Source organism: Gopherus evgoodei, chromosome 1, assembly GCF_007399415.2.
Source record: "Gopherus evgoodei ecotype Sinaloan lineage chromosome 1, rGopEvg1_v1.p, whole genome shotgun sequence".
NCBI classification, from domain to species: domain Eukaryota; kingdom Metazoa; phylum Chordata; order Testudines; family Testudinidae; genus Gopherus; species Gopherus evgoodei.
The window spans coordinates 234226525-234240624 of record NC_044322.1 but is presented as its reverse complement, the minus strand read 5'-3'; the positions used below and the strand labels follow the sequence as shown (position 1 = coordinate 234240624).

Here is a 14100-nt window from a genome sequence, read left to right as displayed (position 1 = left end):
AAAATCAGAGGCATGCTGTTGTTTATCTATTTGCAAGAGTAGTTCTGAAAATAAGTACTTTATGGGGGAAAAGGAACATTTAAAACCTCAGATCATGTGTGGGTGTATTGTAAGGGCCTGTCTTCCCTTCAATGTTAGCTTGAAGTATAACTCAGGTGTTGCCCCTGGCTCGACTCCCATCCACACACATGTCTCCTGGTTGAGTTGGATGGAGTTTAAACTCAAGCCAACTGGCGTCTAACGGAGAATGGCTTGAAACTCCAATGCTGCTGATGCTCAAGCTAGTAATGCAGTTATGTAATGTAGAGGTGCAGTTAAATACTACAGACTCGAGTTTGTTTGCGGCACAATTCATCAGCTGCAAACCCAAACATTCTATGGTATGTCTGTACTGGAGCTGGATGGTGTATTTTCCTGCTCGAGTAGGCATACCAATACTAGCTCTGGTTGAGCCACCTTCCCTAAAAATAGAAGTGTAGTCATAGTGGCATGAGTACCAGGAGGGGCTAGTGGCCCGATTGTGTACCTAAAGTCTCAGGCAGGATCGTACCCAGGGCAGCTAGCCCCCTGCACCACCCTGGCTACAGTTCTATCTTTAGTGTTCTAACTTGATCCGAGATAGTTTGAGTATGTTTACTCCAGCTGGAAATCACACCCTGCAGCTCCAATGTAGACATACCCTGTTTGGATCCAGTATGGTTTGGCAGTGTGACTGCTCTAGTTTGAGTATGAGCAGCCACAGAGAGAAATGGCACTTGACCTGCACAGAGTGATTGGATTAGCTAGAGGCAAGGTGGCAACTCAAGGCAGTGTTGCACTGAAGACAAACCCTAAGCCATTATGCTTCAAGACATTTGCTTTTTTTTCTTTATTGTCGTTTTATTTACAGAGAGGCAGATTTGAGACAATTACTGACATGCCCTAATTTTAAGGGAAACTGTTAAATTGAACTATTCATTCCATACAAATCCTGTAGAATACCGTTAATGTAAATCAGTATTGCTGTTATTGTACTGTATTTGAGAGAGCCTGTAGCAAGTCTATAGAGAACTGTTGATGTTGACTACATAATTATAGAAGCTAGCTATGGAAAAAGTCTGGTAGGTTATTCAAGTCCATTTCCCTTGACAATGCAGGACTGTTCCCTTTTGTACATAGTCTGTTAGGTATTGTATTCTGTTTAATTTTGCATAGTGAATGAAATTCACCCCTGTGCAGAGGGGCCAGCACACGCCCTATGCACCACATAAGGTACATATGTCTTCTTTTGATAACTGAATTTCACCCTGTATGAATAAACCATCTCAGCAGCCTCCCTTAACAATTATGGGGTAGTAACAGCTGTCTTAAGTCTAGCTCTCTGTAGAAAAACAATAAAGAAAGTTTTGTTGCAGACCTGGAGTTGATGTGTTTCTATTGATTTGAGAATCTTTTAAGTTCCAAAATTATTAGTCTAGTATTTTCCCCAGTCTGTTTTACATGCCCCAAGCAATGAGGTTTTTACCACATCTGTTGGAGACTATTATGGTGACTAGTATATTGTAAAATATATGTAGTCATTGTTACAATGTTTTTCCTAATATTCAGCCTAACTTTTCCCTTTCATAATTACATTTTTACCTTGTGAAATCCTAAGTACTTTCTCTCTCACCTTGATGTTTACATCCTTCAAATATTTGAAGTTTTATCATTCCACTTCATTCCCTAAGAATTCTTTAAACCACAGGATGTAGATATTTAGTTATTTCTAATCTTTCCTAATCAGTAATTCCTCCCCGCCCCCTATTCGTTTATACTCATCAGCATACCTCCTTATCTTTGTAACCAAGACTGAGCTATAGCATAATAATTACTTATAGCATAAGGATCCTGAAAAGACACCCCTAACTTGACTCAGCTGCGTAATTCTAGTTAAGTCAATGTTCACTTCAATGTCTGTCTGGAAGATTGGACTGTCATGTAGCACTTACTGCATTTTTTCATCTTCCAAACTCATTTAAAATGTAAACTATTTGGCAAGCCAACTTTGCCTGTATAGGTAATTATGTAGCTCCCAGCACTGTAATGTCTGAGCTCCTCCTTAGAGAGACAGGGGGAATGAGATAATATCTTGTATTGGACCAACTTCTGTTGGTGATGGAGACAAGCTTTCAAGCTTACACAGAGCTCTTCTTCGGGTCTGGGAAACTTACTTAGAGTTTCACAGCTGAATACAAGTTGGAACAGATTGTTTAGCATATGTAGTTAACACATATTTCAAGGGACTTGAGTACGTTTCCCAGACCCGAAGAAGAGCTCTGTGAAAGCTTGAAAGCATCCATATCTACACAACAGAAGTTGGTCCAATAAAAAATATTACTTCACCTACTTAGGCTCTAATATCCGGGACCGACATGGCTACAACAACTTTGTGTGAGAATCTCCTGAACATTTATGAATTTGTCATCTACACATCCACAGAACGTACTGCAGGTAACATCATGATGCTCATTTTACAGATCAGGAAATAGAGACAAAGAGTTGAAGTGATTTGCCAAAGGACACAAAAAGGAATCAGTGTCACAGCGGAGATTGGAAATAGTATCCAGTCCTGTACTCAGATCCCTAGGAAGTACCATTTTCACATACAATTCATCCCTGTGCAGAGGGCCAACAAATGCCTTTGCCATACTTAAGACCCACTTACATTCTATACCAGCCCTCAAAATAGAACTTAAGAGATACATAGACCTTCTGGGAATCTTCTGCAAGGGGGGTGAATTTCATCCAGAGAGAGAAACATCCATCCACACCTGTATCTTATTTTATTTGAATTTTTTGTCCCTTCACACTTAAATTTAGGGCTCGATTGTACTCCATGTTACTTCACTTAAAAGGAATGTTCTGGGGTGGGTAGCACAGAGGAGAGACATGAAATATATATGTCATACATAAATATATATATTTAAAGCTTTCACACTTCTCATCTCTTCTGTTCTACCTACCCCTAATCAGCCAGATATCCCCTTCAACATGCAGTAGGGCAGAGTACAATCTGGTCTTAAATTTAGAGTGCAAAGGAAGAAAGATGACAGGTGTTACTCTCTATGGATGAAATTCACCCCTGTGAAGAGGAGATCTGTAACACAGATGAGGGGCCAGGGTGTTTATATATGTCAAAATCATGGACTGCATTTTGGCATTTGTGGCATCTTATGTACCCACCACAAAACTGTTGAGAGCTTCAGATGGCACTTGTGTCTTTTATTTTTCCTTTCCCCAGAAACCTGGGTAGAGGCTGCTGACAAAGACATGATCATACATTAATGCAGCTTTTTCAGCATAGAGTTAAACACTCAGCATCCACTACCCCAGGTCCTCAAAGTAGATTCCCATACTCAGGCAATAGCAGAGCACAGGCAATATGGAGTGGCACATACTAAGTATTTAGTGGCATTCCCTATGCAGTATACATATGACTAACGGGCATGCAATTTCACATTGTTTCAGACTTCGGCCACCCAGGTCTACAAAAGGCGTTTTATTGTGGGGAAGAGGTGATAAGAGGTCTCCTCCTTCATTATTCTCAGCTTTTCTTTTGTTCCACTGTTGAGTGTCTTGGGGAGTTGAGAGGGTTGAGATGAGCCTTCTCTCAGTGAAATCTAACAGGAACATGCAGTTTGTTAAAGAAAAATAGTGTTGCTTTATTAAAACAATTCTTTTAGTTACCAAGGCAACCGTGCTTACATAAATGGTGAAGAGAAAAGGAATTTATATAAAAAGATACATTAGGTTGTTATGGTAACTCTAATACTTTTGAAAATAACTAAGAAACATTTTGGGGTGGTAGTGTTGACCTTTTTATTCCAGACAGTATTTACAAGCCTAGTTTCATCCCAGTTCATATAGCCCAGTTCACCACTGAAATCACAGCAATTCTGTATTTCAAATAGTTGCATCTGAATTTCTGGGCGTATATGTGTCCATTGAAATCTTGCATTAGCAAATAGCATTCTGGCTCAAAGGACCTTAGTTCTGCTGAGGCTGGGTACAGAAATAAACAGGAACAAGGCTAGCCTAAGTATTTTGAGGGGGGCCTGCAAGACACTTTCCACCCATCTTTCCCCAAGCGTAGCCAAATCCTGTATGCAATGATTGCCAAATTAGGCACACATCTGGCCTTGGAATTCTGGGAAGAGTCATTAAGATGATTCCTCAGGATCTAGTACTAGACTAAAGGCTCTTTTATATTAATAGGTGATTGTTCAGGGTGTCTCCTGTGCTGCGGAAGAATTGGAAACCAGTTCTCTGTACTGGGATCTGGACTTAAATGTCAACATTTAAACATATTTAGGGACAGCTCACCAAAAAAGCAGAAGTCCAGTGGCCATAAACATGGTAGCAATGCAGCTTATTTTATCTCTTTTTCCAGTGATTTAACAATAGAATCCAGAGTAGCTGGAAATATTAATATTCCATCAGGGCTCAGAATAGTGCTCCCATCCCATTCTACCACTCTTAAAAGTACATCCTGTTTGCCAGGAAAAGTCAATAAACAAAAATTAATTAACATATAATTTGTCTTTTCTTGCTTTTTGTCCCCATTTTGTGACATTCCAATTTCATGTTCAAACCATTTTCTCTCTTTGTTCTTTTCTTTTTTTTCTTCTTTCTCTCAACTTCTCTCCTCTCATTTTCCTTTCATATTTATATTTTCCTGTTACTAGTCCTCTCCCATATTGTTTTTGCCTCCCTTAATCCCTCTCTTCTTTTTTCTCCCTTATGCTTTTTTTCTCCATTTTCCCCCCTTACTTCCACCCATGTTCCATACTCATCCAGGATCCTCCCCATCGCTCTAATATTAATAATACCTGTATAACCTTTTTCTCAGGTATTAAGTAATTAATTTTTCCTAACCCCCATCAGGTAGAATATTATTATCCCCATTTTAAAATGGGGGAAAACCAAAGCAGACATATTAAATAACTTGCCAAACTATAAAAGAAGTCATTGTCAGACCCTTGATTATCGTGGAAGTATAACAATGCATAGATCCTTCACATTCGAGACTGCTCTCCTCTCATGCTTATAAACTGACCCTTCTTACAACCAGAAGACTTCAGCTAGTCAGCAAATTAGATGAATCAGCTGGCTGGCAGTGATGAGAAGGAAACTGTTCAGGTAGTCCCCTCAAAACTCCCTCACATACAGAGTTGTGAACTGATGTAGTGTTTCCCTCACACAAACTCTGAAGAACCCCTGGCCTTTGGTGTCATGGGCCTTGAAAACCAGCCCTGCAATAGAGACTGAATAACATGCAGTTTTAAGGAACACAATAACAAGCTTTAAAGCCTTGTAACTGGTTTTATTTCTAATGCTAAATCTATATTTTAAAGGGCTAGAGACTGACTTTTAAAAAAATAAAGGCTGAGATTGCCTGTAACAGTTACAGAGTGCGAAAAATTGGGAAAAGTGGAGCCTATGAACCCCTTGAGCCAGCTTTGCCTCTGTGGGAAACATTCAGGGCCGACTCCAGGCACCAGCACAGGAAGCAGGTGCTTGGGGCGGCCAATGGAAAGGGGCGGCACACGTCCGGGTCTTTGGCAACAATTTGGCGGCAAGTCCCTCAGTCCCTCTTGGAAAGAAGGCCCGGCCACCAAATTGCCTCCGAAGAATGAAGAGGCCCAATAGAGCAGCCACTGAAGTGCCACAATTACAGCTTTTTTTTCCCTCTCTTCGCCACTTGAGGCAGCCCTGGAAACATTATGCAACTGTTACTAATATAGACATGCACTTACACAAGAAAATGAGGAAGTATGAGCATGAGCGACACAATCTAGCTCTGATTATCTAACACAGATAAGTCAAAAGAGTAAATAAACTGTGCCACCTACATATCTCCTTAATGTCTTAGATTTAAAACAAAGTTAAGCAGTAGGGTATTTAGATTTATGTCTTTTGAAAGGTCAACAGGTGAAACTCAGTGGATTCCGTTTTCAGGAGCTTGTACAAACTTTCCCCCCCCCTCTCTTTTGTTCTATATGAGTTGGCAGCTGCTGAATTTTGCTTGAGTTTCAAGTTCAAAGAACCTAACAATTCTTTGTGAAAAACCATTCAAACTGCTGAACTTCTTTGGGCTTTGCAATGAAATCATGTGAAATCACGAGTTTCCCACACATTCAGTGTGAAACCTTAAGTATATTCAGAGTCCCCATCCCTTCTCCCCCACTACCACCCTCCTGAAACTTAAATTAGGGCTAGCTTTGCTCAAAAGGTCATGGTCCTTACATAGGTGATGAGTTATATGGGCCCATGGTGCCCGTGCTCCTTCAATATTCAGGAATGTGGGCCCGGCTCCACCAATGTTTGGGCTTATATTTAATCAAAGCCGTCCCACCCATTGGATGGACTGGGGCAACTGCTTTGGGGGGCCCCACACTTCAGAGGGACGCAGGGTCCAGGGCAGCTTGGAGGGTTAGCAGGGGGCCTGGCACCGGCAGCAGTAGCGTGCTCTGCCCCCATTCCACCCTTTATCCTAAGTCCTCACCCTGCCTCTTTCTGGCTTCCACCCCTCCCCCAAGCAATGCCAGGAGCTGGAGGGGCCGAGCAGGGCAGGCTACAGCCAGGTCGCTTGCTGCTGCAGGCACCAGGCCCCCTGCTAACCTCCCAGGCCACCCTGGACCGCACATCCCCCTGAAGCACAGAGCTCCCAAAGCGCGGGGCCTGAGGCAATTACCCCGGTCACTCCTATGGACGGAACAGCTCTGCTTGGAACCATTCTGGGCACCACCAAAAATTATACAAATCTGGCACCAATGGGTCCTTAGTGAACTTGTTCATGAACCTTGGCCCAGTTTCAAGGTTTTAACAAAACTTGGAACCAACCAGCTGTTCAGAATTAGCAATTTCAGAATTAGCAAAAGCAAAGCAGAGCCAAAATGAACATAGTTTTTAAATCAGTGGTTTTAGAGATGGTTCATAACCTTTGAATGTACAGTATGTGTATTGAGAATGGCAAGCATCCTGATCTTGGCAGCACTGTTCAAGTTCTGAAAGAGTTGTCCCACCTGTTGTCATAGCATTCCTGTGGATTGCTAGCACCACAGGAGAGATAAACGAAACATTGAAAATAAATATCATAGGGAAAAACATCTCTTCATAAACACAGAGGGCTATATTGTGTTTTAAGCTACAGCAGTTGGACTCTTCAGAAACATTCCTCCAGGGGTTCTAGTGGAGCACAGTCTGGACTGGGAGCTCTTCTACACATTAACAAGGTGCACCATATGCTCATGTTTGATAGGCCTGTCTCCACTGGCAGTGTGGACTGTGATAGCACTTCACCTCTTCTCCCTTTGCGCACCAGCTGCAGTCTGACACATTAAAATCTCTTCTACCTCCTATACCCCCTGAACCGAGTAGGAACGTTTCAGTATGCAACCTGGAAATGTAAATGTACAGCAGCATGCCATGTTATTGTTAGGTGTGTCCTTGCTGTACGCAAACAAAGTTAACTGCTCAGAATCCAAATGTCTTCTCCTTCCCTCCCTCTGGGGTTGTGGTCCCAGAGTTGGGTTCTTCCTGCTCAGCCAGTCACAGTAATTTATTAGATGTCTCCTTCCACTTACCATCTGGGGACATGGTCTCAAGACTGAATCTGCTGGCCACTCTTTTTAAATAGCTGGCCCTTTCCCTGCCACCTGTGTTCCAGTAACTGGTATCCAATTTTGGTTCTTTTGGACCAGCCACTTCCCCGTGTAGCTAGGTCTCTCTGCCTCTCCATGTTTTGGGCACAGGCTCCTGGAGTTCAGTCTCCCATCTGCTGAACCCCAACTCACATCACCACATTTTAGTATGACTGGTTCAAGTTTGCAGGAGAGGGGAGTGAGGGCAAAACTCTTGCTTTAGCCCAGTCACCTCTGGCATCAAGACCACTCCACTTAACATTAATCACTCCTTAACTGTTCATACTTTAAAATATTATTTATGAAATTGTATATCACTGCAAATAGAAGCTTTTGAAAAATAATTATCCAAAAGGTCTTTTCCCCACAAAGTATGGTGTTATTGTTTTTTAAATGTTAAGGTACACTTATCTAAGTAACATTAATCCAGTCATGTTGTTCATCTGGTATGGTTAAGTGGGTCTGAGTAAAATCCCTTTAGCCTTTTGTGATTTATAGGAGAGTGACAAAAACACAGTTTTCTCAGTTAAAAAAAATTTGCACCTTTTTTCCTGAGGGAATAATGCAAAAACGACTGAACCTTTAAACCTGAAATTTGGCTGGTACATAAAACCTTAATAAGTAGCATGTGCTTTGCTAGGTTTCCTAAAGATTAGTATATTTGCTCTTTTGGATTCATCAATTGCTGTAAATATTAACTCTAGTCAAAATCTGGTAGTTACATAGTTCCAAACAATGAAAGTGTTTCCTGGCTTGTAGATTTTATGCTTTCAAGAGCTATGATATTGGTTTGGTCAGGCTCATTACCCATTAGATAGTTTAGCTCGGATTAAAAAGTATTGGCATGCATTGAGAGGGGTTCCGTTGTTTAAAAATGTATTTGCTGGTTTTGGTGAAAGTGTTTTAAAAGCTGTGCTGAAAAATGTAAAGTTCGTTGAGGTGTAATAGAAAACATTAGCCTGGACTTGCAAAGGAAGAATGTGGTTAAGATTATAGTGACTGAGTCACTGTCACTGGGTGGTCCAGAACCCATTTGGCATACACTAGATTTGGAGCTGGGCATGTCTAAGATAGGTAGAGAACCGAACTCATGTAACAAAAATATGCAAGGAGCGGAACCCAGACTGTACTGTACCCTGGGCTGGGGGAGGGTGTTTTGGTGGGGGTAGGAAGGGCATAGTTGTTTTGGGTCTTTACTTAAGTTTTGTTTTATATTTACCACAAAATAATATAAAGAACTTTTTCCCAAGTCTTAATATTTCCTGTCACAATCTCGTTTTGGCTCCTCAGATTGGCTGTTTTCTTTCAGTGCATTTTGGTTGTTCTGTTTAGCTTTTAATGAGACAAAATGTCTGCCTTGCTCTCACCGCCATTTTGTAGCTGATTGTTGGATAAAGAAGACTGTGAGAAACAGAAAATAAACAGCAAGGCATGGAAGAGGTTTCAATAGGAATACAAAATCTGCATGTTTTATTTAGATGCTTAATTGTTGCCGACTGGCTGCCTTTAAACAAGCGACTTTACAGTATCTGGAAGAAGACCAGCTCCCGAACTCGAGGAGCTGACCTTGGGTAGATGCCATCAACTGTTCTTTTCTGTTGGCACAAATGTGCTGCTGGCAGAGTCTCCCTGTAGCTGTAGCCTCTAACCTAGCTCTGAATCAGAACCTGCTTACATCGCACAAGGCCACCAAATTATGTCATTCATTCTGAATATTATTTGCAGCTTCTTTAATATCCAGGATTTCATCTACAGAATGTAAGATTTTTAAAAATCAAAATCCCCAAAATAGCTGTAATTAAGCTTCTTTCATAGAGCAACATCCGGGAGGGTATGTGTAATATTTATGGAATTCTATATATAATGTTTAAAAAAAATAGTGCAGTTTGAGTTCGCTGCAAGCATTTGTCTTTTTAAGTCACGCTCTAAAAACGCATAACAGAAATTAAAAGGGATTGTAAGAAATCATTACAGTTATCTTACGGACATTGCATTTAGTGTGTTTGGAAACCAGTGAGGAATCAATTTAATGGCATTTATTTGCTTCCTTTATAAACCATTAAAAAGCACCTTTTGCATGTACGTGGATTTGGTGGGGGATGGTGAGGGATGCTTTACATGCACAGTAGGATGCAGATACAAAGCTTTTTAAAATTCTGCCCTATCTTAATAATAGTAGCTAGTTACTCCCAGTATCAGTACAGTACTTCTATTTTTAAAGTGGAATCAGTCAATCAATCATTTTTATGTAGTGACCCTGAGTGCCAAACACGTCAGAACATTGTGTGTACAGTAATAAAATAAAGCACGTTAAACTAGTTCTTCAGGGATCACTCTTTTCCTTTCTCTTACTCTCTCTCACATACACACAATAAAGACTCAGAGCTGCAAGCAAGATTTGGAATTATGTAACAGGGAGTAAATTCACCAAATGAGGCAGATTGCCCTGTGAAGAGAGCCAGTAGTTTCCTGAGAGGAGGGCACAAAAATTGCAACTTTGTGTTTTTAAGGTTTCCCCGGAAATACAGTATGTGCAGCTTTTTTTCCGTTCAGATACCAAGCTTTCATTTAAAAAAATAATTAAATGGAATATTATTTATAGCTGTATCCACTGAAAAGATGACTTGCCAGGATACCCTAGCTGCCATGTAACCTGCCAAACCCATTTCAGAAAATTGTTCATATTGTTCAAGAACCAGGGAGTTAGGGGATTCAGATTCAGTTTGTGACTCTTCCAAAAACTTTAAGTGATTTGCCCAAGGTCACATGGAATCACAGAATGCCTCAATTCCCCATCTGTATAATGAAAAATACTACTTGCCTAGCAGAGTTTATAAATTACTTTGAGATCCTCAACAGAAGATGCTACAACAGTGCAAATTATTTTTATTAAAGTTGTGATTTACATCTCCCATTTGTTTTAATTAGATGTTGACTTCAAAGGCTGGTTAGGATCACATTTAAATGCTCAGCAAGTGGGGAGGGATAGCTCAGTGGTTTGAGCATTGGCCTGCTAAACCCAGGGTTGTGAGCTCACTTCCTGAGGGGGCCTCTTAGGGATCTGGGGCAAAAATCAGTACTTGGTCCTGCTAGTGAAGGCAGGGGGCTGGACTTGATGACCTTTCAAGGTCCCTTCCAGTTCTAGGAGATAGGTACCTCTCCTATTATTATTTAAATCAAGTAGCTCCATACTCCAAAGAACAACCAACGACAATGAAACAGCATTTCTTTAAATATTGTCTTTATTGTCAGGTTTCAGAGTAGCAGCCGTGTTAGTCTGTATCCGCAAAAAGAACAGGAGTACTTGTGGCACCTTAGAGACTAACAAATTTATTTCAGCATAAGCTTTCATGGGCTACAGCTCACTTCTTCGGATGCATAGAATGGAACACACAGACAGGAGATATTTATACATACAGAGAACATGAAAAGGTGGAAGTATGCATACCAATTGGAAGAGTCCAATCAATTGAGGTGAGCTATCGTCAGCAGGAGAAAAAAAACCTTTGAAGTGATAATTGAGATGACCCATAGAAAGTGTGAGGAGAAATTAACATAGGGAAATAGAAGTCTCTCCATCTACTATCCTATCTTCCCAGTAATTCTAAGAAGATAATCTGGATCAATGTTCTGCCCAAAGTGAGGGAAAGGCTGTAATTTTCCATTACTGGGAGAAATCTGTAAAACTGTCATCTAGTTTCCTGACAAGTTTTTTCTGACACCATCTCTGAAAGACTGTTTCATTCTCGAATATATATGTGAGCAGGTTTGCAGAAACTTTTCAGAGATTTTGATGCTTATAATTCATTTGTATTTCACTCCAGAGTCATTGCCGCCAGTGCATCTTTATAGTCCATCAGACCTACATGCTTGTGTTATAAGAGAAAGTTCCAAGCTCTTAATGAGGTATGTTTTAGTATGTGTTTTGGAATTAGTCATACAAGTTCCATGAGTTGCATGCATCAGTGGCAGTGGACAGTCAATTACTGTGCAGGACTCCAAATGTTCATTCTGAGCCTTCTCTGAAAGGATAGTGTTGTTGTATGGCACTCAGTAGGTTAAAAATTACCTTTGAAATTTTCAGAGGTGCTATTTTTACAAGTGTTGGTCTTTTTAAAGTATGTATATTTCTAAAGCTGCCTTGCAACCCCAGTTATTCAAAGGTCTCAGGACACATGCAAAACCTTTTAGATAATCTGGATAGAGAAAAAAATGTTAGCCTGTTTATTTATTTATTTTCTTTATTGAAAAAATGCTCCATTTTATTTTATCCTGGCTGTTTAGGATTTTTCAGTAAGAATGTTTTATTCTGGATGAAGATGCGAGCATTTTGTCTTACAGCACCCTTTTTTGCTTTTATTTGTACAGTATTTGGAAACTCAGCAGGCTTCTGTTGATCAATAATGGGCAGGAATGTAAGCTCATGCCAAGTTAATAGCTATCTTTCATTCCTTTCTCATACTTAACGGTAAAGTGTCAGAAATAATCAGCTCAGTTGTTGAAACAAAAGAATACAATACCCACAGTAAGGCTTGGTAACATTTAGCAGCAACATCTGTGTTAGATTTTGTGTGTCGATAACATTTTTTATTGGAGGGTGGAAGGTTGTTTCTGATTATTCCCTTCTTGGCATGCATGTGACCCAAGACATGAATTTAAAATATTTTGAATGATGTGAAACCCAAGATAAACATCAACTTTAGAGGTCATTGCCACTGTCTCATAGATGTCAAATGTATGTAAACCATTTAACAAAGAGTATTTTATATTTTTGGTGCTAGTTCCCTTCCCTACTTCCATTGGTCCCAAATATGCAAACATGTTTAACACTTGAATAGATTATTTAAATCTTGTGTCTTAGTATCCAAATACAGTTATGAGGCTGATGAATTTTCAGCAATCTACATAGTATATTGATACGTATTGAGATGTATTACATATTGAAAAGATGTTGTACTGTAGGTCTGTATTTTATTAGAAAAGAAAATACAAACTCGCTACTTGTACTTTCTTTAGTACAATATGCTCCTTGTTTATTTGTTGCCATATCACTACAAGTAATATGTAATTTATAGCTTGGTTACTGCATCATTCTTCTCCAGTGCAACTAGTTATAATCATGACAGTCTATTAGTTCTCTTTCCTTTAACTCTGCCTAGCATGTTCATTTGCATTAGTAAGATCCTGCTTTTTCTTCTAGGAATTAACAGCCAGGTGAGTTTTGTAACAAAGAGTAGTTATGTGTTACTTAAAATTTTGATTAATGGATAGACACTAATTTAACTCAAACTATGGTGTTCCCCTCATCATTTATTAGTTTGAGAACTCTCAATTTTTCACGTTTTGCCAGCTATTTATTTATTTATTTATTTATTTTTAACAAATAAGGCTCTCTGTCCAGCAAAAATTGTCCAGGGCCACAGCTGAGCCATGCAAGTCCCAGGTTTTGCATTAGACCAGGGGTCGGCAACCTTTCAGCAGTGGTGTGCCGAGTCTTAATTTATTCACTCTGATTTAAGGTTTCATGTGCCGGTAATACATTTTAACGTTTTTAGATGGTCTCTTTCTCTGAGTCTATAATATATAACTAAACTATGGTTGTATGTAAAGTAAATAAGGTTTTTAAAATGTTTAAGAAGCTTCATTTAAAATTCATTTAAAATGCAGAGCCCCTCAGACCGGTGGCCAGGACCCGGGCAATGTGAGTGCCACTGAAAATCAGCTTGTGTGCCGCCTTCGACACACGTGCCATAGGTTGCCTACCCCTGCCTTAGACCAACCTACTCCATATAGAAGAAAATGTCAGCCATCTATGGAAGACCCATATTGGCCCAAAACAGAAAGGTGGCATTAGAAGGGACCCAGCCAGTCTGACGGATCTTTCTGCTGAATCCTGGTACCTGCAAATTCACATTGTCTTTTTATTTTTTTTAAAGAACAGTGTTTTATGAAGTGCCAGATTCCGGTTTATATGAAAATTAATTTGGAAATGTAACCAGTTGTACATTCACAGGTCTCCTCCTCTAGGCAAGTTAACTATACTTTAGCATTAACAAGTTGACTGACTCTTCCATCTGGCATATGTGCACTTAAGGCTTTCAAAATAATTTATAGAAACTGCATTTGTGATTTTTGTAAGCACCCCAAATACATTGGGATTAATATCCTCAGCAGAACAAGCACTACCACAACCCCTCTAGCTACATCGTGGGTTCCCAGCTCCACTCTTCTTGAGTGGACATAGATTTTTAAAAGAATATTATTTGTTTGTTTTATAACACCCTCCCTCCCAATGAAATCCTATGTTGGAGCAATGTTGAGGTTGGATACTACAACACATAAAAGTCAGGAAATGCACCATAAAGTCAGAGTATGGTATTAAAAGTATTAAATATATTTTCGTGAACACAAGTAGCATGTGAAAATAAGTATTAAA

General features: G+C 39.9%; 1 long non-coding RNA gene across 11 annotated transcripts in view; it reads left to right on the top strand.

Moving 5' to 3' along the window:
• Positions 1-14100, top strand: part of LOC115637939 — a 351855-nt gene that overhangs the window by 305643 nt on the left and 32112 nt on the right. The window contains exon 5 of one of the 11 annotated variants that reach the window (XR_003997373.1): positions 11489-11570. The exons of the other annotated variants lie outside the window; for them this stretch is intronic. This is a non-coding gene — a long non-coding RNA (uncharacterized LOC115637939). The remainder of the gene's footprint in view (positions 1-11488; positions 11571-14100) is intronic. 11 annotated transcript variants of the gene reach the window in all.